This window comes from Otolemur garnettii, unplaced genomic scaffold, assembly GCF_000181295.1.
Source record: "Otolemur garnettii isolate 467f Iridium unplaced genomic scaffold, OtoGar3 scaffold00082, whole genome shotgun sequence".
NCBI lineage: Eukaryota > Metazoa > Chordata > Mammalia > Primates > Galagidae > Otolemur > Otolemur garnettii.
In genome coordinates this window covers 6,383,111-6,409,704 of record NW_003852477.1, presented here as the reverse complement: position 1 = coordinate 6,409,704, position 26,594 = coordinate 6,383,111, and the positions used below count along the sequence as shown (strand labels likewise).

Sequence of the window (26,594 nt, the reverse complement as noted above, 5' to 3'; positions counted from 1 at the left end):
TGCCTCATCTTCACTTTTTGTTATCTACCTGCTGCCAAAAAAGAAAGAAGGCGCAGCGGTTTCACAGCACCCTGTTACCTTGGCGACAGTCACAACTTTTTCTTTTCTCTTTGCCCCCCGTAAATCCAGGTAGCCTCTTGGTCTCTGTGCTGGCTTCTCCCGTCTCTTTCTTTGGGATGCCACACCTCGTTCTAATTTTTATCTAGAGAAATCTTTCTCACCTGTGCCGTGAGCGCCTACTGAGCGTTCCGCCCTAACACAGCCCAAACCACCTGTTCCAGCTTTACATCTCCCTCATTGAGCTCCCCAGATACCAGTGACGCTGGGTGTCCACAGGCCCTGAGCTCTGTCTGTACCCTACGTTTATTCTCTTGATTCCTGACTTTGAAGCTAGAAAACAGACACAGTGATGAGCATTTTATGGATAAGGAAGCTGGAGCTCAGAGATATAAAGTAAATTGTGCAGAGTCGCATGGCAGGTCATCGGCAGAACTGAGACTCAGATCCAGGCCTGCCCAGTGCCAGGACTCACACGAATTGCACTAACCTTCCCTTGCGGGTCCTTCCTGGGGATCTCCAAGAACAGCATGCCAGAGTAAATGCTCCAAGCATCCCAGGAGCAGCGGCGCCTCCCTGGTCTGAAGACCCTCCTCTCCTTTTCTTCTAGGCAAACATTGAGATTGATTGGATCATTTCCGTAATGGCCTACCCCATCAAACTCCAGGAGGCCCAAACACTCCCAGGGGAAACTAACCCTGCCACTAGTGAAGTTCCCCATCTCCTTATTCCCCCCTGGGGTTGGGAAGGATGGTACAAGTTTTCCTCCCAAATGCTTTCTTGTTTATGCCACTTTTATTTCTCTGCATTTTTATTAGAACCGGCCTTACATACTCAAATATATTTTATTACATGACAAATTTATATCATAGCCCTAGAAAGAAAACCGAAGCAGCCCACAAAGTGATGAAAGTGGTCCAGATTAGATAGTGGTAATCTACACACAATTTTGTGAAAATACTAAAAACCACTCAGCTGCCCTGGGGTTGAGTGCCATGGCTTACAGCAACCTCAAACTCTTGAGCTCAAGTGATTCTCTTACCTCAGCCTCCCGAGTAGCTGGGACTACAGGCACCCGCCACAACCCCGGGCTATTTCACTCTTGCTCAGACTGGTCTCGAACTCCTGAGCTCAAGCAATCCACCTGCCTGAGCCTCCCAGAATGCTGGGATTATAAGCAAGAGCCGCTGTGCCCTGCTGGAGTCATACACTTTAAAAGAGTAAACTTCATGGTATGTGAATACTATCTCAAAAGAGCCGTTAGTTTTTTTTTTTTTTTAAATCTATTAGCCATTTAATTAGGTTCTTTTTAAGAAATTTAAAACACCACTTTATGAGGGTAAGCACCATTTGTCAGGGCAAACATGATCTCAGGTAGCCTTGGAGCTGAGGAATAGCCTTGATTTTCGGTAAAATTTGCGAGTCCACAGCTTTTTGATCAACTTTGTGCTGTCCTGTTATCTCGTATTTCTCTTTTTCTGTGGTGAAGATCTCACCTTCTTGGTGTCTGGGCTTCCGGAGCTGCTGCTTCTTGAAATAAGCATCAGTAAGATGCTTCGGGAATTTAACATTACTGATGTCAATTTTTGTGGTGGTGGCGATGACAAATTTCTGGTGTGCCCTTCGTAAAGGAACTCGATTGAGGGACAGAGGTCCAGTCACAAGTAGCAAGCCACTGCCCAGTTGCTTTAGGAAAACCACTCTCTTGCCTCTGTGGCACCCAGTGAGGATAATTAGAACGGTCCCAGGTGTGATGCTGGATCGCAGTTTTCTCACATGCTGACTAAATGGTCTTTTGCCATGGCTCAATAGCTTTCAAGGCACATTTTCAGTGGGATAATATCTAGGCATTTTGGGAAGTTTAACCACCTGAGTACCACCATTCTTGTCCCCACCAGCTGGTTTTGTAACAGTGCCAATGACCTTCACCTTCTTTTCAATCTTGGATTTAGGGGCTGTGTATTTCCTCTTATCCATCGCCTTTCTGGAATACATGATGGATCGGGAATATCTGCCTATTCCTCTGACCAGAACAGGATTTCGGCTGCAGTGGGGCATCCCCTTCTTGGCCTTAGGCTTCTTCTTTTTATTAACAGATTTCTTCTCTTTAGAAACTGATTTCTTCTCTTTAGAAGCTGGCTTCTCAACTTTTTCACCCGCCATCTTGCAAGACAAGAAAGAGCAAAAGAGCCGTTAGTTTTAAAACAGCCCATACAACACATATTTTTAACAGATTGGAGTGAATTTGGAACCTTGTGGAAAGTATATGCCAAATCCTTTAAATACCATTATTCCACGGACATGTTCAGTTTGTATAAAGTGACTGCCAGCATGGCCGTCTTCACCCATTACCTAAAGGTATGTCAGGGTCATCATCTAAAGCAGAGAAGGCTAGGACAGCGAGTTCTGTGGTTTTAGTTGAAGAAGCCCTAAAATTGCGGAACAAAGCCATCAACTAGGGAGAGCGGAGGTTTGAAGAGCTGACAGCTGAGTTTCCTAACAGTGTACTCTTGCCACTGGCGCTGAAGAATATCCACAGGTGTACCGTGAATACTGAATCTCCTCAATCTCAAATACCTCAGTGGCTTACCCCACTGTTGCAAAGACCTCTAAGAAAAAAAGAACAAGCCATGTTCTTATCTCATCAGCTGCAAAATGCATCTCAATTTCAGAAACAGGTTCTCTGAATCAATAAAATATGGGAAAAGGCTTCAGGGTGAGATAGGTTTGGAAAATCTTTGAGTTAGTCGAACTTCCTCACCGTGGGACGTATTGAACCACCAAGAAGGGGTGATGAGTGGGCTGTTGGCCACATGCCTTGGTCCAGAGACCCCTTTCTATCCCAGGGTCCCAGGAAAGGGGTGTTCTATAGGGTCATCTGGGAAGAAGCTGCTTTAAGGCAGAGGCACATATAGGACACTGAGTCAGAAACCCAGAAATGTAAAAACACCAAGCACACACTGGGGCAAAGACCTCAGAAGGCTGATTTGGGAGGCACTGAAAGGACAGGAAGAACAAATACAGAGGAACACAGAGCTGATCCTCAAAGAAGCCCAGTCTTCCTTGGGGACGTAACTCCCCAAATCTAAAATAGCCAGTTGGGTATATTTATTACTCAAGTAGAAAAGAAACAGGCTCACTGACATGCAGCAAGAGATTTCAGCTTGGCTCAGACCAGCAATAGAAATGTAATAGGAAGGTAAGAATGAGGTTGATCAAATTAATATTTTAAGAAAAGCGATTGGTATGGGTTTTCAAATATTTATTGCGACTAGACCTTATTTCTGGTAAATACTCAATAATTATACCTTGATTGACTTCTGGCCTCATTCTGACAACCAATATTTTTGAAACACAAAAGCTAAGTTCTGTAGGGATGTTACCCAGATAAATAGAATGAGATTCTTGCTAGCAACACAACCAGAAACTCTGTATTTATTGATTGGAAGGTGCACATTTTTAAAACTCTGAACACCTCTGAAGCTGGACAGCGTCTCACAGCGGAGTGGCTCTGACGGGGCTGTGCTGCCTGTGCGTGTCCACACTTATCCACAGCTAGTCACATTGGCATCACCTTCAGTTGAGGATATGGAGCTCAATTACCATTTAAAATAGCATCAGAAAAATAAAACAGCATCAGGAAGATTACAAAATGATTCCATATGGAAACGACAAGTTGGTGTGGGCACAGAGGGGCCTGTAAATAGGGCAGTGGAGCATACATGTAGTAGTGGAGTAGCAAATATTTGCCATGCGAGGAATGACGACAATTCTATCTTTTCTTGCAAAGCTATAACCAAGTGCTTATGGGGTTCAGGGGAGAATGTCGAAGACAGAGGATTAGAATGGGCTGTTTTGTCACTGAGAAGCAGGTAAAAGAATAGACCCCACACGAGGCAGTGCCAGGAACGCAGAGAAACTGCTGGCTCTGCTGGAGTAGTTGCAGGAAGGGTCAAAGCCATGTCCCAAAGAGGATGAGACCCTTGCCCAGGCTGTACAGGCTACCACCAGCACAGCCAGCACCCGTCATCAGGGGCCTCCCACTGCCTTTCACTTAACTTCTAGCAAATGAGATTCAACTGAGGGAAAACTAAAGCTGTGAGTTAGTCAAATTGGGAAATGCTAACTCAATTAATATTTTTCTTACCAGTATTTGGCTTGCTTCAAAATTATACTGACAAAGTAAGAAAGCATCATGTCTTCAGTTCATTGGCAGTCTTTTTCTTTTCTTAATTGTGCATAAAATAATAGTGTTTCTTACCATGGTGGAATCTTTGATTTGCTGAAATATACTATGTGCGATGACAGAAAATGAACTGTCTGCCCCTAAAAAAGTCCTTTGATAAGGTAAACTCTGAGGGAACCTCAGGGTGTTGTTGGAATCAAAGCAGCACATTGAGCACCGACAGGAGAGATGCCAGCCTCCTCCTGACAGAAGTTCATGCCCTCCCACCCACGAAATGGTCCTGCTGAAACTATCAAACATGCATCACATCAGGCTTCTAGATACAGATGCCAGGGGATAGGAAATTCAGAGGGCAGGGGAACATGTAAAACGGCATCAGACCACAGGAAATAGTATAAGACAGAATGGTGTTTTTCCTCAACAAATAATTTTCAAGGAAAAAAAAAGAGGAGATTCCCCCTATACAGATTCCATCCTATAGATTAAACAGATTTATAGGCATATCATGGACTTAGCAATTCACTTTCAAAGAACAGAGTATGGAAAGGGCAAAAATAAAAATTTTCTGATGGAGAAACCTGGAAGACACCACCTTAACCAAGTGATGCAGGATCACATCTCCAGGGATGCCACGGGGGTGTCACGGACCCAGATACACTGTGATGAGAAGGCCCGTGTCGCCTCTGTGAAATTCTTCCCAGATACTCAGTTGCACGTGAGCATGAGAAAAATACCTGACACATTCAAATTGAGATAAAATTCTACAAACCCTGACCACCGTCCCTCAAAATTCTCAAGATCAGAAAAGGCTGAGATGAAGATAAAAAAGACAATAAAAGTCTGAGAAAGTGTCACAGATGGGAGGAGCCTAAGGAGGACACAGCAACCAAGTGCAATGTAGGGTCCTGGGTGGATTTTAGAACAGAAAAAGGATGTTAGTAGAAAAAGTGGTGAAATCTGAATTAAGTCGGGAATTAATTAATAGCAAAGGGCTGATGTTAATTTTCTTAATTTTGACAAACATACCATAATATATAAGCTGCTAATAGAACCAGCTGGCTGAAGATACATGGGAATTCTGTGTACCACCTTTGCAACTTTTCTGTAAATATAAAATTACTCCAAAGTTAACTTTATTTTTCAGAAAAGACACGCCAACCGATTGCAATATATGATTCCTTTGGATCCTGATTCAAACAACTAAACAATTTTAAAACGGACATTGATGAGATAATTAAAACTTTAACACTGATGACATTTATGCTACTGAGGAGTCATTCATTTATTTGTAGGTATGATGATGGCATTGTAAATACGCTTTTTAAAAAAGTACATATGGGGTTTTTCAAAAAATTCAACTTGGAATTTGATATGATTTAGCAAATCTACTGTGAGCATATACACGCAGAATGGAAAACAGGATCTCCATGAGACGTGTGTACACCCATGTTCATAGCAGCCGTGTCCATAACAGCCAAAAGGCAGAAACGATTCAAATGTCCACTGACAGATGAATGGCTGAATAAATTGTAGTTTTATATGTATCTCTGTATAAATGCAGATACCCACACAGTGGAATATTTTTCAGCTTTCGGAATGAAGGAGATTCTGATGCATGATACAACATGGGTGAAACTGTAGCTAAGCAAAAGAAGCCAGCCAGGAAGGGACAAACATTGCATGACTCCACTTCTCGGAAGCACTAGAGCAGGCAAATTCACAGAGACAGGGTAGAGTGGTGGTTGCCAGAGGCGAGGGGAAGCGGGAATGGGGAGTTATTATTTAATAGGTGAGAGTTCCAGCTTGGGAAGAGGAGAAAGTTCTGGAGATGGATGGTAGTGATGTCTCTACGACAATGGGAGGGTACTCAGGGTCACTCAGCTGCACACTTAGAATGGTTAAAGCACTACACTTTATGTTATAATCTACCATAATTTTAAAAAACCTACCACAATAAAAAGAGTCCTAGTCTCTCAGCAATACATGCTGATGTGAAGTATGGATGAAACCTGAGATTTCCAGAATAACCCAGGAAGTGGGAAAGTGGATAAGATAGGCCAGGATGGGCCATGAGGAGGTAACTGATGCCGCTGGATAATGGGCACATGGGTTCTGTAATCCTATTTTCTCTGATTTTTTAAAATATATGTTAAAGTTTTATATTAGGAGAAAAAAAACACAGCAACAAAGGGGATGAGGCCAGTCTCCGTTTCCCCACTATCCTTGACTCAGATAGCTCACGTGTCGATTGGGTTGGCAAAGCAAATATGCCAGCTCTGAGCCGAGAGCCCACAAAAGGTCAGGGAGGGACAACCCGAGCAAAGCTGTCCTCCGTCCATTCAGGCCTCCTGAGGATACGGGTTGGATTCTTTCCTGTTAAGTGAGGACAAGCAGCAGGGTGCTGTAGCAGCCAGTGGCTTCAATGTGGCTGGTTACCCCCGTGGCTGCCCATTCCAGCTACCCCCAGGCTATCTGATGGGCATCAGGAAGGCTCACAGCTCAGCCCCAGTCCTTTCCCACCTCCTCCTCATTCTGAAGCCATACTCCTGTCACCAGCCTCCACACCTAGTGTGGCCAGGCAGAGGCTCTTTGGCCATTGTGAGAGAAAAGTTTCCACTGAGTGTGGAGGTGGAAGCCAAGTTGCCAACACTGAGTGTCAGAGGCTGTGACAGCAAGGGTGTGAGGACGCCAGCCAGCCCCATGTGCCAGCAGGGTTGAGATGGGATCTTTTACAAAGGAGAGCTCAGGACTACTAGATGGGCACCTAGCTTCTGCTCTGAAGGTCACCAGCTATGCAACTGTGTCACTTATCCTTTCCAGGCTGGTGCCTACCAGAAGGTAACAATTAGATAAGCTCCAAAGCCTCCAACTCACTGGTTACATGACTCAATTCCTTCTCTAGGGGAAGAAAATTCCTGAAAGCACTACAAACACCATCTTCCTCCCCCAATCCAAGGACAAACAGAAGAGAAAGAAGGAAGGCTGGCAGGCAGGGGCCTGATGCGGGTATGGATCATATCCGAGGGTGGTGCTGTCTCCAGGGATGGGCAGGGCATGGCTTTCTCTCTGCCCTGTGGGCAAGTGACTTACAGAGAGCCAGTTGCAGGAGCTTAGGAAAGGAGCAGCAGCAACTCTGTCTCCAGCTCTGCTTTCCTCCCTTCCCCCCTGGCATTGCACCTTGACCTCGTATGTGGTGCAATTCGGGGAGATGACAGAGCGTGGGTCCTGGGCTTCAGGTCACTTTGGGGTGACCTCAGAAGGTACTAAGTTTCCTGCTCCTGAGTTCCTGAGTCAGGCAGAATGGAGTTCACTCAGCCCCAGGTCCCCAGCAGCATGACTAGCTGCTCCGGGAGGGTTTTCCTTATTTGTCTTACTCACCCTGAGACTGAAATTGTACCATGTGGTTACCCCACAGGCAAATTACTCAGCAGGCCTAGTTAGCAGGGCAATCCACGCTAGTTCTGGGCAAAGTCAGTCACTCCCAGGGAACATCTAGCTCATCCTGAGACCCAGGCAGATTCCTCTGTTTTACAGTTTCCTAGGGGTCCTCTGCCCCAACTGTGATTGGCCAGTTTCCCGCCTTAAACAGTAGCTGACACTTTTAGTGACACAGAACTATTTATACACTGAAAGAATCTCAACTTCATTAACTTGCTTAATTATCTAGAAAGTAAAGTTGCAGAGTGCTGCCTGATTCAGACAGATATTCCTTCCAGCTTTTGTTCGAAATGGATAAGGTTCTGGCTCACCAGACTCCGGCCAATCCCACAAGCCCAGGGTCACTGCTAGACATCCAGAATGGGCCACAATGGCCTCATATGGCAAGCCCTACCCTTTTAAAAAATGAACAGTGTGTTTATACTTTCGGGTGACAAGTTTGAAAATGCTCCTCAGGCTCAGGAGGGCCAGTTAGCAGGGCCAGCCACACTAGGCCTTATCTAATGAGTTCATTCATTCCCCAACTATTTCTGGAGCAGTGACTATGTCCCAAGTCCTACTCCCAGCTCCAGGAATATCAAGATGAGTAAAACAGAGGCAACTTCCTGCTTCGGGGAGCTGACACTTACAGGTTTAAACAAGTTTACGAAAATTTTGCCTCCAGTTTTCTCTTTCCAGAACTCTCCTCTCCCCCTCCATGGCTTTCATCCCCACCGAGCTGGTACCCACCCCTATCCCCTTTTGTCCATAGCAAAGGCAATCTCAGGTAATTCACTGTGCATTTACTCTGCGCCAAGCACTATGCTAAATGTGTTACGTGTACGTTTTTTGAGATCTCAATTGTTAAAAATTATCCTTTTTCTATTTTATCCCTTAAGTGGTAGTTTTTCTGGGAATAGAATTCTAAGTGGGAAGTTATTTTCCTTCATAATTTTGAAGGTATTGCTTTATAGTTTTCCAGTGTTGTTCTTGAAGAATTCAAAACCATTAGATTTTTGTTCTTTTGTGTGAGATCATTTCTTGCTCTGAAAGCTATAGGATCTTCTTTTTGTTACACGTTTCTGCAATTTTATCACGTAACATTTTGATTTTGATGTCAACACATACACCCAAGGGATTATAACAAACTGGTCAACATATAGAGGTGATCAACATAAGGAACTAGGCCTACTGTACTGATACGTAAATGTGGTGCAAGTCCTGGACAGCGCCTGTGGCTCAGTGGGGAGGGTGCCAGCCCCATATACTGAGGGTAGCAGGTTCAAGCCTAGCCCCCGGCCAAACTGCAACAAAAAATAGCAGGGTTTTGTGGCAGGTGCCTGTGGTCCCAGCTACTCGGGAGGCTGAGGTAAGAGAATTACCTAAGCCCAGGAGTTGGAGGTTGCTGTGAGCTGTGTGACGCCATGGCACTCTGCTGAGGGCAACAAAGTGAGACACTGTCTCTACAAAAAAAAAAAAAAAAAAATGTGGTGCAAGTCCAGTCTATGAAAATTAGGTCAACTTAAGGAGGTGATCAGGGTAGGGAAGTGGCCAACTATAGAGCTTCCACTGAATTATCCATTGTGCAGAACACTCCATGAGTCTTTAACCTGGAGACTCCTGTCATTCAGGCCTGGGGAATTTCGTGAATTACATCATTGATAATGTCTTCTCTGTTTCATCTGCTCTCTAGGAAACCATTATCAGATGTTGAGCTCCTGAATTGGACCTCCAATTTCCTTAACTTTTGTCTTCTACTTTTTATCTCTTTTTTCCTTTACTTTCTGAGAGTTCTTCCAACCCATCTATTTATTTATTTATTTTTTGAGACAGAGTCTCACTTTGTCGTCCTCAGTAGAGTGCCGTGGCATCACACAGTTCACAGCAACCTTCAACTCCTGGGCTTAGGCGATTCTCCTTCCTCAGCCTCCTGAGTAGCTGGGACTATGGGTGCCCGCCACAACACCTAGCTACATCAGCTACATCTATTTATTTTTTATATACTTTTTTATTTCTAAGAATTATTTTGTGGTTCCCTGAATAGTCCTTTACTTTTTATAACATCATGTTCCTGCTGTATAGATAGAATGTTGTCTGCTAGTGCTTTTAGAAAGTATTTGCTTTCTTTGTTTGTGTTTTCTTCTCCTCATACAGTCACTTTCTTTCAGGTTGCCCTTTTCAGTGTGGGTAGTTGTTTGCCTTTGACTATCACTTTAAGAAGCTTTCCTCAGATGTTTTGAAATCCTGATTGGTCATACCTAAAAGTGAGAGATTAAAAAGCCACGTAGTTGGTGGGGTTTACCAACAGGGAGCCTCTGTGGCAGGGAGCCAGTTAGCCTCACAACGGGGATTAGTGCCTGTATCTTTGTTATACCGAGGCAAGTGGAATAGAGAAACGCCAGCACACTGACTCCAAATTAAGCAAGGGTCCTTTATTGATCCACTGGGCCAAGAGAAGGCTCATGCCCCAAAGTCTCTGGACCCCTAGAAGGAGGGGTGGAAACCTTTTACAAGGGGCTTTCAGCAGGGGCAGGAGGGTCCTTAATGCAAGCTGAATTTGACAAGAGCCAACACCTGGTAAGGGGTGTCCTTACAAGGGGAAGCTGGGGTTTTGCAGTTATTACTAAACTCAGCTGAGCTTCCTGTCTTACGGGGGAGTGTTGAAAGCCCTTAGCAAGATGGAGTTAGGGCATAACATTCCCCATTGGTCTTATGTCTGAGTCAAACCTTTGACTCATTGTCTGTTTGCTTGCCTACCCCTAGATAATATGGGGATTAGGGCTGTAGACGTAACAATCAAAAGCTAGTTGAGTTACATTTAAAGATAATGCATACCATACTTAACAGAATAGAAAGCAAAGTTGTTACAGTGAGTCGGTCAATTGTGCGAGTGGCCCCCTGGTTTAGAGAGCTCCTGGGCGGCACAATTAACTGTATTGGGCCAACATGTACAGGAAAGAAATCAAGGTTTTAACAGTCTCAACTTGAGAGGGTTTTGTCCTGGGACTGCCGTCCAATGGGGTCCACTGTCTTCTTTGGTCTTCCTCACCTGAGTGTGGTGTATCCTGACAAACCATCGGCTCTCACAGCCGTGGGGGTGGTGAGGATGCCCGTGAAGGGGCCCTTCCACTTCAGGGTGAGGCCTTCTTTCTGGAACAACTTAACATACACTCAATCTCCAGGCTTTGAAAAGTACTTTTGGAGTCCTTATTGGTCTGTCTGGGGTCCCAGTAATTACATCAAATCTGGGAGTGGATGTCCCTCTGGATCTGGGAGAGTAACTGGAAATACTTTAAAAGAGTATGGTTAGTTATGTCTACTGAGGGTACACGGGGGAGCAGAAGGGGCGGTCTCCTATACATGATTTCACAAGGACTAAAACCTGCTCTATATGGAGTACACCTTGCTCTGAGCGTTCCTAAGGGCAGGAGCTCTGTTAAACTCCCTCTGCCCCTCCTCCTCAAATCTGGCCAAGAAGGCTTTTCTAGCTTCACTTTGAATCCTGTTCTGCTCCTCAGTGGTGAGGAGTGTCAAAAGAAGTTGTTGGCAATCATCTCACGTGGGTCCATGATTCCAGAAGATGGACTCAATCAAGAAAATAAGAACCTGGGGCCCCTTTGAATAGGGTGGGTTCTGGGTATTCCAACTGCACAAGTCAGAGGTTGAAAAAGGGCCATAGACAAGAAAGGGGTGATGCGTCTTCCTCCTCCCTCCCCAAGGGGTGCCTCCTGACGGGGGAGGATCTGGGCTTCTCCTTTAGACTTGGGGTTCATGACAGACGGAAACTGAGACCGGAGGTGAGATGCTGGGGTGAGAGCTGGGGAGGGGAAGGCTCAGCAGAGGTGCTGAGGGAGTTTTTCCCCTTGAGGAGACTGTGGAGATGGTAGCCCTTCTACACTGTAAGGAGGTGGCAGATCCTCTTCCCCTGATGGGGCAAGGACTGACGGGGTCTTCCGATTCTTTGGGGGTCAGAAGGCAAGAAAGACTGCAGAATGAGATCTCACGATTTGACAGACAAACAAAAACAGACACATCACCAGGACAAACAAAATGACTCGAAATACACACAATTCCCAAGAAGCAAAGGTTACTATATACAAACATATATACAAATCTGAAGTGCACATCTGAGCTCCACCAGCGTCCTGGGGTTTCTAGGGACGGGCTGCACTGACTTACGCCTCTCTGAGTCCCAGACAGGCCAGGCTCCCCTGAGGCTCCTGTCTTAACACACAGGCCAGGCTCCCCTGAGGCTCCTGTCTTACAGGTTTGCAGACTACTCCTTTTCACCTGTGCCTCTTCCCCAGGGCCAAAAGACCAAAGCTGACAGGCCAGCTCCCCTGACGCTCCTGTCCAGTGGCCTTCTCTAGGAGGTCCCCCAAACACACACCACACACGATTTCAAACAAAAGAAACTAAAGTGCGCGTCTGAGCTGAGGCACCCCTCCAGTCCAGAATACCCTGTGCTACCATTTCCCAAAGGGTTGCTTTTGATTGATGATTTCATAGTGTAAATCAGTTGTTTCCCAGTTTTCCCCACTGTTGGCTTAGGGTTCTGCCAGCTCCAGGCTTCTGAGGCACTCACTAGCTTGTCCGTCCGCTGTCTGGCTCCCACGCTCCTAGCTTGTACTGCTGTCCTGGCTCTGTCCTCCCTGTCTTTATGGCTTATGTATTTTTTTCAATTTCCTGTATTGTACCCTATGTAAGGTTTCAGAAGAGGTCAAAATTAGATGAGACAGTCTTTATTTTAAAACTCACTTTTCAATCTGCTATGTTTCTCTGACGATAGATTATAGTCACCTACATTTCTTTCCAGTTTGGAAATAACCATTCAGCTATGCTTGTAAAGGAAAAAAACATGTCCATACCTTGGCTACAATCTGTTCACTGTCCACTCTGAAATTCAACATAGTAATTCATGACGTTTTTAACTATATAGCTGAGTTGTCATGCGAAGGATGCTGAGATGCCTTTGTACTCCTTTCACTTTCTTTGCTACCATTTTCTGGGACCATCCCTAACCCTTCACTCTAGGAATTAGTGACTCTCCTTCCATTTTCAGAAAGTTACGGTGTCAACCATCCCAGGGAAGCCAGTTAAGTAAACTTCAGGGTGCGGGTCATGCTCCTAGGATCTGCCTCCCTTGGTGGAGTCTGGGCTCCCAGAGGGGAGAGTTTGCCTTATTCTGTCATTGACGATACAGAGAAGGGACAAAGAGATGATTTCTCATCCTGGTTCACAGTAAGCGTTGGGGCAGCCTGGAGAGGCCCAGTTCCCACAAGGACTAAACAGAAGCAGAGGATGGACTGTGCACTGACCCTATGGCATATGCCTTGGCTCCTGTCCCAAGCCTCCCAGGTTGTCCTGGGTAACCCTGGCCCACAGGCACAGACGTTTTGGCAGAATCCTGTTCTGCCAACTAAGACCTCCTAAACATTCATTCCACCACTTCTCCCTGTGGCCCTGTGATCCTGGACTTACTGTGTGGCCTGCAAGGAGGAAGGAGAACCCACAGGACCTCTGAAGCCAGAGACTGGTGACATACAGTCTGCAGTTGGGAGGAGGTAAAGGAGCCCAGCATGCTGACTTTACAGCCTAGCATTTGACTTAAATGCCACACAACCGCACTGCACATAGGCACTGTGACTTCACTCCCAACTCACCAAGGGCACACAGTACACCACTTAAAACTCAACACCAGGGCCTCACTACTTCATTCACAGCTCAGCAAGAGGGAACAAAGTACTCCATTCACAGCTCAATTCAGGAGCACATCCTGCTCCTAATTTTACTAACTGGCTTGGGGACCTTGGGCAGGTTGCCCAACTGTAAGTAACTGGGCAAGTGTGTTGTCTGTAACTTGTAAGGGTCGCTGAGTAGGCTGCAGGGTCGCAGTCCTGCAAAGATTAGTCACAGCTGGCAGCGCCTGTGGCTCAAAGAGTAGGATGCGGACCCTACCGGAGGTGGCGGGTTCAAACCCGACCCCGGCCAAAAACTGGGAAAAAAAAAAAAAAAGATTGGCCATAGCGCCAGTTTTAAAGTCAGCAAGCCTCAGGCCCAGATTAAGTAAGAAAAGAAGCCAGGGATTCAACGACCCATAAATATGGTTCCTCTCGAAAACGAGGCGCCCAATGGCCTTCTTCGTCTTCTGGGCAGCCGCCTAAGTCTTCGGACAAAGAGACTGATCGTTCTCAGTCTTAGGAAGAAGAACTCAGTCCGGGTACGTGTGGACAAGTCCTCCCTAAAGCCACAGAGGGCTACGGAAAGGAACCCAGCAACCTGGTCCCAGGAGTCCCACACCCTAGGTGGCAGAAGCCGTGGCTGAGGCAGGAAGAAGGGGAGGAGCGAGAGGAGGGACTGGCTGGGTCCTCCACTGCCCCGGCTGCGTAGGGCGGAGCCCCGGCCCGCCCGCGTACAGGTAAGTGACCCGGGGAGGAGCGCAGCGCAGCCGGCGCCAGGCTTGGGCGCTCCGGGCCGCCGCTCGGAGCCACTGGCCGCTGTCGCTTTCCCCACCGAGGCCATGGCCGGCCTGAAGCGCTTGGTCACAATCGCACTGCTGTGGATCCTGCTGTTGGGAGTGGAGCGCCTGCCGCTCGGGACAGGTGAGTGCGGTGCTCTGCGCGCGGGTGGTCGCCCGGCGGGCGCCGGGCGGAGAAGGGACAGCGCGAGGCGGGTGCGGAGGGTGCATAGTAGTGATCTGGTGTGGCTCAGTCGTCAGGCGCGGTGGCTTGGGGTCTCCAGGACTGCCTGGCTCCCGCGCGCGCGGCGTCCGGTGCGGTGGCCTTACCCTCCGGTATTCGAGCGACCTCGCCCAGGGTGCAGGCCGAGGCACGTGGGAGTGTCCCCGAGCCTCACCGTCTGGGGATTCAGGGAAGATGAGCCCGACGCTGGCCAAGGAAGAAAAAGTGCGCCAAAGCCGAGCCCAAGAGATGCGGCGAGTTGGCTTTGCTGGAATTCTTGGGGACACCCAGGCAGAGCGTGGGAAAGAGCTTCCCTCTCCAGGCTCACTCTCTATCACCTCGCCGGATCCGGGGAGAAAGTCCAAGAAAACAGCGATTTGATGTCCCGCTTTCCCACTAGACCACTTCCTTTCCCGTCTGCGGTCTCCACTTCCCCTTTCCTGAAGTTCAGGAACATTAATTCAAAACTGAAAGCGCCAGGTCTGAGAAAGCCGCCACGCACTCCCCAGGCCTTCTCACCTCTTTGTAGTGGACGTCGGCGGCAGGAGGGGGTTGTTCCGGGGCTGAGTGTGAGTTTCGGCTTGTTCCGGTTGCGGGGAGGGACCGCCCTGTCCCAGCGACCTGCGCGGGGGGCGGAGGGACCCCGTGGGCCCGAGCAGTATTGGAACCTAGCAGACAGCCTGGTTTCTTCATGTAGGAACGTGATTGGAGGCCTTTCCCCAGCACAGGTCTTTGGATTTTTAAATAGAGCTACACAGGAAGCAATTTGGGTCTTTGATTCCCTTTGCACCTAAGGGGGCGTTTGTGTTTGTCAGGTGGGTAAATTAAGGACTAGAACTAAGCGGGTGAGGTTGAACTTGGGCGTCTCAGTGACTGTCGTCATTACAAGTACAAGCCGAGAAAGCTTCCGGGTTCATTTCTCCAATGTCAGGTGACATATTGCTGCATAGTGGATAGAAAATTTAAGACCTCATTTAAAACATTGTATACATATTTGCCACAATTTATTAGAATTGAAGTTTCGAGATTCTCTTAGTTTAAGAATAACAAATGATTTAGGAGTGCGAAGGTGTGCCCACCAGTCTTGGAGCCTTACTGAAACTTGGAATTGTTTGAGATGTTTTCCACCTTCTGTGATAACAGTGGAGAAACTCCTGTAGTAAGGATATGGTGTGTTACTAGTGAGAAGAATGGGAAATCAAGACATTGCTAATGGTAAGAATGAGCCTGCCCTGAACTGGCTTCAGTTACTTGTCCTATTTCTCCCTGCCACCTGAGGAGGCAGCCATTTTGGTCTGGTGTAGCTTGGTGGAGTCCCTTCCTTCCTCAAGTTCTTGGTCTCATGGTTCAGTGTATAAACACTAGGAAACTTTAGTCTTCTTCCACTCCCCGTGGTCTTAGCAGCTGGCCATTGAGGCCACGTTGCTCTGCTGAACTGTGGGCATTTGTGGTTGGAGCAGTTGCTGAGTGTGCCTGCTTTGCCTGGAGTCTTGAGCTCTAACTGGTGAAGGCCTTTGAGAGGTTACTGGAGTCTGCCCTGGAAGGATGGAGAAAGCCAGACCTCTGGCACAGTGGATTTGTTTTATAAATCCCTGAAGTTTCTTACCAAAGACTCAGCCAAGTGAAAATGAACTTGGTCTCTCTATAGAGTTGAAGAGGAAAAGGTGGTTTGTGCCTAGGTGTGGTGTGTCTGTATGACTGTGAGTATTCCCACCCCCTCACCCATTTCCAAGAGTGAAGCACTGGCAAGGTTGGAATCACATCCCTCATAAGACTTCAGCTTGGTTGCTTTCCAAGAATTCACTCAGATACCTGAGTCTGGGTCAGTGACCCCATTCTTGCCACCATTGTTTCTTGCCAGAAATGTGACCAGACAGATCAAATGAGGTGCTTGCTCACCCTTAATGAGTGTGTGTGTTCATCAGCCTTTAGATGCAAATGAACTGCTGGCTGGAATATGTAACTGGCAGAACTATTGAGTCCCTCCCATCTCTCCCCTCTTCCCCTCACTCCACAGATCTTCATGGCTTGGAGTCAGAAGAGACTGCTGCTGTGCCAGCCACCCAGGTGGGCTCAGCGCCTGTCTGTCAGCCTCAGGGCTAACCCCAGATGCTGCTATTTTGTCTGATGGCTATACCCTGCCCACGCACAACACATGAGCTCTTTTGGAGGGTTGTCCCTGGCTATTAATGTGATGGAAGGAAGTTAAAAATAATAATCAAGATATTTTAACTAGCATACAATTATTATAGAAAACTTGGCAATAAATATAACCAAAATATAAAAATTTAATCTATGCACGAACCACCTTGTTCATTTTGATGTGTGTGTAAATGACATCATCCCATTGTACGGCTTTAACCAATCCCCTGTTATTGGACACTTAGGTTGTTTTGAATTTTTCATATTAAAAGTAGAACAGATTAGGCATGGTGGCTCACACCTGAAGTCCCAAAACTTTGGGACACTGAAGCAGGGGAGGATCACTTGAGGCCAGGAGTTCAAGACTAGTCTGGATAACATAGTGAGACCCCATCTCTAGAAAAAAATTAAAAATCAGCTGATCCTAGTGGCAGGTGTCTGCCATCCCAGCTACTGGGAGGCTGATGGGGGAGGATTATTTGAACTGAGACGTTCAAGGCTGCAGTGAGCTATGAACACACCACTGCACTCCAGCCAGGGACACAGATTGAGACTTTGTCTTAAAAAAAAAAAAAAAAAAAAAGGCTTGGCGCCCAGGCTCAGTGGTTAGGACACTGGCCACATATACTGGGGACTGGTGAGTTCAAACTCAGTCTGGGCTTGCTAACCAACAATGACAATAACAACAAAAAATAGCCAGGTGTTGTCATGGGTGCCTGTAGTCCCAGCTACTTGGGAGGCTGAGGCAAGAGAATCGCTTAAGCCCAAGAGTTTGAGATTGCTGTGAGCTATGACACCACAGAACTCTACCAATGGCAATATAGTGAGACTCTGTCTCAGAAAATGAACATATCCCATAATAGTGGGCTGCTTGTATCAATTTTGATAGGTCTATTCAGTGAAAAGTCACTAAAAATTATGTAGCACAGCTTATACAATGGCATAAAAGGATGCTAGCTTCCTGTTGCTGAGATTATGGAATAGTGTAAACTGGGATCATCCCATTTGGGCGTATCCTAGGATGCGTTCTTGTGTCTGTGTTGTTCTGCATATTCTTTTTCTTTTTGAGACAGTTTCACTTAGTCACCCTCAGTGGAGTGCCGTGGCATCATAGCTCAACAGCAACCTCAAACTCAAGGGCTTAAGTGATTCTCTTGCCTCAGCCTCCTAAGTAGCTGGGATTACAGGTGCTGGCCACAAAACCCACCTATTTTTAGAGACAGGGTCTCACTCTTGCTCAGCCTAGTCTCGAACCTGTGAGTTCAGGCAATCTACCTGCCCCAGCTTCCCAGATTGCTAAGATTACAGGAGTGAGCCAGTGCATCTGGCATCTGTACATTCTTGTCTATTTTGTCCACCTACGACTCTGGGATGAAGAGCAGAGAGAAAAGGCTTTGGATGCATGTTTCACATTGCCTGTGGAGAGCATTGCCTGGTGCCTGTTTCTCGGGCTCTCCCCGTTGCTATCTCACCAGAATCTATGGAAGGAGCATTTTCCTCCCTCTAGTTCAACAAACAAGATCTGAACAGTGATGGTAGATACTCAAGGGTCTTAGAAGCATGACACTAGCTGGATGGTACTAATAGCACAATAGCACTTTTCTAAGTTCCTTGGCTTATAACACAAGCCTCGTCTGCATCTGTGCCCAGGAGCACTTACCTGGGTTTGGACAGTGTGGGTGGAAAGGAGTTTGCTGGCCATAAGGACACCACCCTGATTGAGGTCAGGGCAGGTAGGCCATTGGTGGAAGACAAGACAGCTGACCTGGAGACCCATGGCTAAGGCTGTCTACCTCAATGATTAAGAAAAGTTGAGACCCTTTAATTATCATTCTAAATTATAAATGTTATCCCACAATCATTATTTCACACCATTTCCCACAGTCTTGTTATTAGTCCATCACCTTCTCCTGGGCAGCTGGAAACATTCTAGACAACCGAGCAAAGAGAGCCAAGTTCCATCTCTCACCTCTTTGCAGCCTTGGGTTTGTATCCAGTCTGTCAGGCTGTAAAATCACTAACTACTATTGCTGCTAACACATACTGAGCCTCTGCTGTGCCAGCCACTTCTTCTGATGCTTACACAGAAGCATCTCCCACTTAACATCAGTAATCCATTCCCGAAAACCAGACATTCTGTGTGAAAACACAACGCCCCACGTCTCATTATTTTGCATGGAAAAAATTATTGCAGCCCATTGCACAGCAATACAAAACCTCCAACAGTTACAGAAAGCACGGTGAAACACAGGAAGTTATCTGTATATAATTAACTACCCACCCTGTTGAATGTAAGCCCTCACTTAAGGACTGCCAAACCATGTTCACAAACACTTGTACAGTAACTTACTGCACCTCTCTTGGTTGACACCTTGGACATCTCTACTTGATCTTGCCATTCTTGATCCTATTATATTTGGAATGTCAATCAAGATGTTCTATATGTTATTTTGTTTAAAATGTTGCATTGAGGGCTGCGCCTGTGGCTCAATGAGTAGGGTGCCAGCCCCATATACCGAGTGGTGGGTTCAAACCCGGCCCCGGCCAAACTGCAGCAACAACAACAAACATGTTGCATTGAGTTAGAGATGTACCTAGACTTGTTTCTGAAATAGACTTTGGCCAAAAATAACTCTGATAGATGGAACATAAGTTCTATAGTGTTCTATGATAAAAATGAGGCTGTTTTCTCCTGGGAGAATGTTAAGTGGAGGAGGTGTTCTTGAGGAGGTTTAGTTCTCCATCCTCAAGCAGGTGCTCCTGCTAACCTCCCTTTAGTGGGCATGGAGAGGTGACATGACTGGCCCAGGGCTTCCCAGCTGGTGTGTAGTGATGCTGAGACTGTGGCGGCCAGCTTCTAGCACCAGCATGCTGTGCCTCTGTGCACAGTGGGACGCCAAAAGACAACATTTGCTAGTCATCCTAGAGACAATATCTGCACTCCAGAAATGTTGTTTTCTTGCATTTAAAAAGAATCAATCATACTTACTGAGTGCCGTCATATTAGTATTTGTTCTTGTGTACCTGTTTTTAATATCAGGTTTTAAACTGTGTTTAGAAAAAGAATTAGATGTATATGATAACAAGTTCACAGATAGCACAAAATGGCATGTGGGAAAAAGGATGTCCACTTCTACCTCTGACCCCAGCCCTCCATCCAGAGGCAGCCATGGTTTCCTGTGCATTGCTTCAGAGCTATTTTTATGCATGTACAAGTTCATAACAGTATGTGCCTCCCTTTGTCCACAAAATAGAGCATCCTATATTAAGTATAGGATGTGTCCCCTATGCATCTTGGTTTTTTACTTAGCAATCCGTCTTGGTGTTCTTTCCATACCAGAACATACAGAACTGTCTTTTTTGACATCATGTTCCTTGTTGGGGGAGCACCGTGTTGTATTAAACCAGCCCTTTATTAACAGGTTATGTCCAATCTTTTGTTACCACAAACTGAACCTCAGTGACTATCTTTGCAGTTAACTTTGTTGAGTATATGGACACGCTCACCTACAGGTGAAATTCCTGGAGGAGGAATCCCTGGGTCAAAGGGTTCATACAGAAAGTCTCAAGGAACAAATGGAGGAAAATGAGTAACAAGGAGGTGAAGCAACTTGACCAAGGTCACAGCTAATAAGTGGTGGTGCTGTCTGTGGGTCTGGGCAGTCGCATTTCAGAGTGCAGGCTCTTCACCGCCCACTCTACAGTTTATTACTTCCCTTATTCATTCCAGTGGAGACCAATCACATGCTTGAAGTGAGGGAAATGTTTCTTTTCAAATATAGACATCTGGTTAAGTGACAAAGATGCCATGTACACTAAAGACAAGCATGGGCTCTGGTGGCTCTTCCCATTGACATTGATGATTGATCAGTTCCTGCTGAGTTTTTACAATGAGTCTAGTAGATAAGAGAATGAAAGTGTATCACATCTTAAGCTGCTGCAGTGCATAAACTCAGGTGTGTACAGTGGCTCACACCCACAATAGATGTTTATTTCTTGCTCCTATAAGAGTCAAAATGTGATTTCCTCCAAGCAGTGACTGGTGACCCAGGCTCTTTCCACTTTTTGTCTCTCCTGTCTTCAACATGGGACTTCTGTGTTCATCTGTAAAATAACTACAGAAAGGAGCATGAGAACATGAGGAATTTAACATGGGAGGTTTTTCTGAGCCAGGAATGGAAGTTGCTTACATTACCTCTGCTGCCATTGCTTCTGCTAATGCTCAGAGGCACGGCCCTGCTCAGCTGGAAAGGAAGCTGGAGAGTGTAGTTGTAGTCTAGTTGGGTGCCCAGGAAGAAGCTGGCAATGTCCAGTTCTCAAAAAGCAGGCCAAGTAGTAACAGCACCAGACCTAAGAATCAGGAAACGTGGTTCTAACCTCACTTCTTGTCAACAGTTTTATGACTTGGGAAAAGTTCCTTCTTTAGGCCTCACTTTTCCAATGTTTAATTTAGGGCCATGAGCCACACAAAGGAAACCTCCCGCCCTAATGTCTTATGAGCTGGTTTAAACTCATGGCAGATGTCTGGCGGTGGCTCATGCCTGTAATCCCAGCACTTTGGGAGGATCGCTTGAGGCCATGAGTTCTAAACTAGCTTGGACAACATAGTAAGACCCTGTCTCTACAAGAAATAAAATCAGTCAGGTGTTGTGGTGGGCACCTGTAGTCCTGCCTACTCAGGAGACTAAGGCAGGAGGATCACTTGAGCCCAGGAATTTAAAGGTTGCAATGAGATGTGACCATGCCACTGTGTTGCAGCCTAAGTGACAGAGCAAAACTCTGTCTCTAAAATAAAAAATGATAATAATAATAATAAAAGGCCAATTCGTGGACCTCTGAGGGATCTCTGATCTGGTGGACCAGTTCTGGGAGTTTCGTATCCAACCATCATGAGTTGAACTATGTGTAGCACATAGTGGCACTTACTAAATACCTGTGGAATAAGCAGATGGGTAACCCAGATCTACCCTCATACTAAGACTTCCTAGGAGAGGAAGAGCTCCTCCGACTTGCCACCTTCTAGCTACTATCAGAAGGTGACAAGGGCAGGACATTCTAAAGCCGAGGTCTACTGGCCCCAAATCTGTTGCAAATCACACAGCAGAAGGCGAGGAGGGAAAACAGTGCCTGCACGTACAGACTCCAGTGCTGAGAAACTGGAAGGTAGAAAAGAGAAAATGTGGATTATCAGATGGGACCACAGCTCACCGTGTCCCTACAGAGGGAGAGAGACACCACCCCGTGGTCCTTGTTCTCTGCTGATCCCTTTAAATGTGTATCCAGGCAGAAGTGGATGGGCATGGGGTGGATTTGCAGGAATAAGATCTGACTGCTGGAAACAAGGGGAGTAACCAAAAAGAACGGAGAACTGCTTCTGATACAGCAAAGGAGCCAGGGTATAGCACAGTGCGTGTGTACCATGAGCCTCTAGCTATGTTATTTTGCTGTCATTTTGCCTATATCTCACTTGAGCTTAGGAAAAAAGACTGGAAGGAAGGAAGTAAACCACAAGTTTCTGGCCTGTTGAGGTGGCTCAGTTTCCTTGTATGTGGGGATGGTTTATGGGTAGCAGTAATGACAATAACTTTTATTGCCCTGCATGCTCTCCCCACGTTGGCTACATCGCTCCACAATGTCCCAACTTGGTTTGGTTTTCTCTTATAATGATGCTGAATCTATGGTTGGATACAGTAGAAAATCAGAGTTTGCTCTTAGACATTCACTTCACAAACTTTTATGAAGTTACAAGTTCTTTCTTCAATTATTGTACTTAAAAAATAGTTTGTACTTCTTGATTCTCTCCTCAGTGGAGCCCATGCCAAGGGAACCACTGAAAGCCTTATTTGTCCTACTGTGCAAGGGATAAGCTGTCCTCTTGTTAACAGCCGTCCATTCTGCCAGGTAGAACCTAGCTCGGTAATAGGACTGCAAGCAGTAAACGCCTCCCCTCAGGGTGTTGTTAACCTCATGTAATAAATTGGGGAATGTCTCAGAAAAGAAAATTAAGACTGTTCCATGAGCCCAGATGGTGTATCTTTCTCTAAGTTTTAAATGAAGTGCCAGCACTCCTACCCTCAGGGACAGAAGAAGATCAAAGCATTCTGGGTGAAATGTGCCATTTCTGTAAGAATGTATGAGGTGACAACCTGCTGCCTTTGCCAGTGAATACAGTCTCTAGAAATAAGAGTTCCAGGGTATGAGTGCAGTACCCCACACTAAGACATGGCAGTTTAGCTTCATGTGCTCCCCGCGGAAAATGGCTTTAAGATGGAATTCTTTTTCTCTGAGGACTTGCCTAGACCTGCAGAAATGCAGAAACGTTCTCAGTTCTCACAAAAGAATAAACCGGAGGACCAGGCCTGGGTTGCAGCTGGAAGCTCGAACACCTGTCAAGGCACTGGGCTGTCCTCTGCTCCTCTCCCATCATTAAAATTATAATCAATCCTGTCGGTTTACGGAAAATGGGCTAACCAGAGCAGACAACCTGGCTCCCTTATGTTTTAACCCCAAACAAAATCAATTGTGTATGTGTTCAGCAGCAATAGTACTGAATTGTAATCTTGATGGCAGTTTCCTGATCTTACTTCACTTCTTTTTACCTGTATTGAATTCTTACTGAATGTTTGAGAGTATATAAGATAATCAGTAAGGTTGGGCAGGGTTGTTGTCCCTGATAGTGCCTCGACCTCCCTTCATACCAGTCATTTCATCTGTGGTTTCCTTTCTCTGCATCAATGAACAGAGGGCTCCAGGAAACACCAACATTCCAGCAACTTTCTGAGTTGAAAGGTTACATGGAGTTGAAATTGGGCTTTTGTTTTTGTTTTGGGATCTGCCCATTCGCTTGGCCATCTGCCATGCATCAAAATCCTTGCAGCCCTGAGAAGGATTCTGCAGTTCTTGACAGTGTGTGGTCCAGCTGAGAGCTCAGTGAGGATGTCCAGGCACAGGGCATTTTTATCCAAGCAGATGCCTTATCTTCTGTTACTGACCTGGAAGCAGGAACATCAGTATATTTCAAATAAGGATGTTTGGCCAAAACAACATTTAATCAGAAAACTAATTATAAATACTTAGTAAGCAGGGACCAGGGCATCTCAGAGTATACAGCGGTAGTGAGATGAAGCCCCTGAGTTTGACAGGCTCGGGACACCTCCTGGACCTGGACAGACACTCCACTCCTGTGCAGAGTGGCCGCCAGCCACAGTGGAGATGTGCACACCAAGGGCTAAGCAACACAGGGGGAAGTTGTCAAGCTGCTGCTTGGTGGCGATCTGTGCCGTGCCGGAGCCCTGGGGTACTGGGACGCTGTGAGGGGGTGGTTAGCCTGTGGTGGAGGGCTGTCCTCACAACCGCCCGCTGACAAGTCTACTGGCTCTGAGCCTTGGCACACCTCCAAGGATGCATACTCCAGCCTCTCTCAGTTGCTGTTTGTGTCTCGGTTCTTGCTCACTGCCATATTGCCCAATTCCTCAGACTGCACATCACAAAGGGCACAGATTCCCAGGTGAAAACGGGCAGAGGGAGAAGGCAGAGAAATGGAAGACCTCGCTGGGTCCACAGTTGCCTTCTCACTTTTTGAAAACAACCTCATAAGCTTCACAGTGGAGCAAAACCTGGTTCAAATCCTGACTCTACTACTTATTAACTAGGTGATTTGGACAAATTGCCTAAGCTCCCTAAGACTCAGTGTCCTTAGGAAAGTATAGGGACAATAGGACCCCAGGGATGGCCACAGGTCTGAATGAAGTGGTGTGTGCAATAATCTGACCTAAAGTGGATTCCTCGGTTCATGAGAATTGTTATGACTTGGTGCTATAGTCTGGATATTTGTCCCTTCCAAATCTCATGTTGAAATTGAATCCCCAGTGTTAGAGGTGGGGCCTAGGGAGGTATTTGGGTCATGGGGGTAGAGCCTCTGAGATGCATGAGCTCTCACTCTCTTAGTGCCCGCAACAGCTAGTGGTTAAAGAGCCCAGCTCTCTCTCTCCCTGTCTCCCTGTCTGTCCTGTCACTTCCTCTCTTGCCATGTGATCTCTGCATACTCTGGCTTCCCTTTGTCTTCCACAGTGAGTGAAAGCTGTCTGAGTCCCTCACCAGATGCCCAATCTTGAATCTTCCAGCCAGCAGAACTGTGAGCTAAATAAACCTCTTGTCTTTATAAATTACACAGCCTTTATAGCAATACAAAATGAACTAAGACTCTTTGGCTGTTTGAGTTGGGCCCAAGAAGAACATTTAGATTTTCAATAAGCAGATGACCTGAACCAGCACTGTAGGCTGTTGCAGTTTGTGTAACCAGGCCCCTTTTGGGAGATGTTGAAGTTGTTTTCAGGCTTCTCCTACCTACAGGCTTGCTTCAGTTATTATCCCAGTACCGTCACCTTGGGGCATGTGTGAGGATATCTGTGGGGAGAATTCCTAGAAGTGGAGCTGCTGGGTCCAAAATTGTTCTCAAAGACAGTAGAGCAAGGTTTTAACAACTGCTTATGAGTGAGCACCTATGAGCTCGTGAATTTCCTGTTAGCCAAGAACTGACCAGACCTGTTTTCTACAATGTAGATGTCATGCCCACTTACACTTGAGATGTGGCTGAGAATGCTGCAGTGGGCTTCTGAGGATTACAGCTGTCCTTGTGGCCAGGTGTCAATTCGAGACTGGGCTGGAATGTGTCAGTCTGTAAAACCAGAGCTAGATCTCTGTGAAGTGGAACCTGGCAGGACGGCCTTTAATCTCTGCTGAGAGATGGGGAACTACTCCAGAACTGATCTGGAAGTTGCTGACAGTCTTATCAGACTCTTCAGCTTTGGGCTAAATCTGTCAGGGGCAAGTTCTGACCTCAAAACAGTGGGAAGGCGTGTCCCACTGGCACCTTCAAACTCTAGGTAAGCATCTTCTCCTCCTTGTCCTGGTTGCTAGAGACAAGAAACAACCCAAATGTCCTCATTAGAAGCTGCCTAGATAATTATGCTTCATCGAAACAAGGGAATACGAGGCAGCCATTTAAAAGAATGAGGTTAGCTGTTTGTAAACTGGTGTGGAGTAAACCCCAGGATATATTCTGCCTTGAACAACACAGTTTCAGAACAAAGGTATAGCATGCAACCTCTTGGCAAAATAAACTAATAAAATAAAATAAAATGATGTGGTATATAGACACATACTTACATATTCATAGACTAGCTCTGGAAGAACACACAAGAAACTGGTGATAATGTTTTCCTAGGAGAATAGAACCAGATTGAAGGATAAGAGAAAGACTTTTTGTTAACTAAGTCTTTGATTTAATTTAATGCTTCCTATATTATTTATCTAAATGTAAAAAAATATTTTTCAGCTCTATTGGAAGTGATGCATCTTGTCAAGCATATGATGGAACTTTGCCATTACCCCGCAAAGTTCCTCTGCATCCCTTTGTAATCAGTCCTGCCCCTTAGCCCCTGGCAACTACTTATTTGCCTTCTATCACCACAGTTTTGCCTTTAAAATAATTTAAAATTAAAAATAATTCAAAGGCATGTATGAGTTTAGCACTCAGTAGTTTTGTTGCCTTGAAACAAGTTTCTCAAAAACAGACTCTGTCTTTTAAAAAGTCTAAAGTTGCTTCCCACAAGACTTTGGCTGCGTAGAATGGATGGAGCAGCAGCATTAAGTCACTAGGATGGAGAAGTGATGACCAAAGCTGTCTTCTCCCCTTGGAACAACTTTTTTTGACAAGGAACTTGCCATGTTGTGTTTTATTTTATGTTATCCCTTTCTGCTTTTAGGGCCTAGCACTGAGCAGGGTTAGAGAATTGGATTTTTGTCTAGAATGTTTTAAACAGATCTTGCCCCGTGCTAGATCTGTGGAAGACAAAGGGAAGCCGGAGTGTGCAGAGATCACATGGCAAGAGAGGAAGTGACAGGACAGACAGGGAGACAGGGAGAGAGAGGTGCGCTGGGCTCTTTAACTGCTAGCTGTTGTGGGCACTAAGAGAGTGAGAACTCACGCATCTCAGAGGCTCTACCCCCATGACCCAAATACCTCCCACTAGGCCCCACCTCTAACACTGGGGATTCAATTTCAACATGAGATTTGGTAGGGACAGATATCCAGACTATAGCACCAAGTC

At 46.1% G+C, this 26,594-nt stretch overlaps 1 pseudogene; it reads right to left on the bottom strand.

Annotated features, from left to right (window-relative positions):
* Nucleotides 1–1,375: 1,375 nt before the first annotated feature.
* On the bottom strand, nucleotides 1,376–2,220 carry LOC100948944 (annotated as a pseudogene).
* Nucleotides 2,221–26,594: the final 24,374 nt, after the last annotated feature.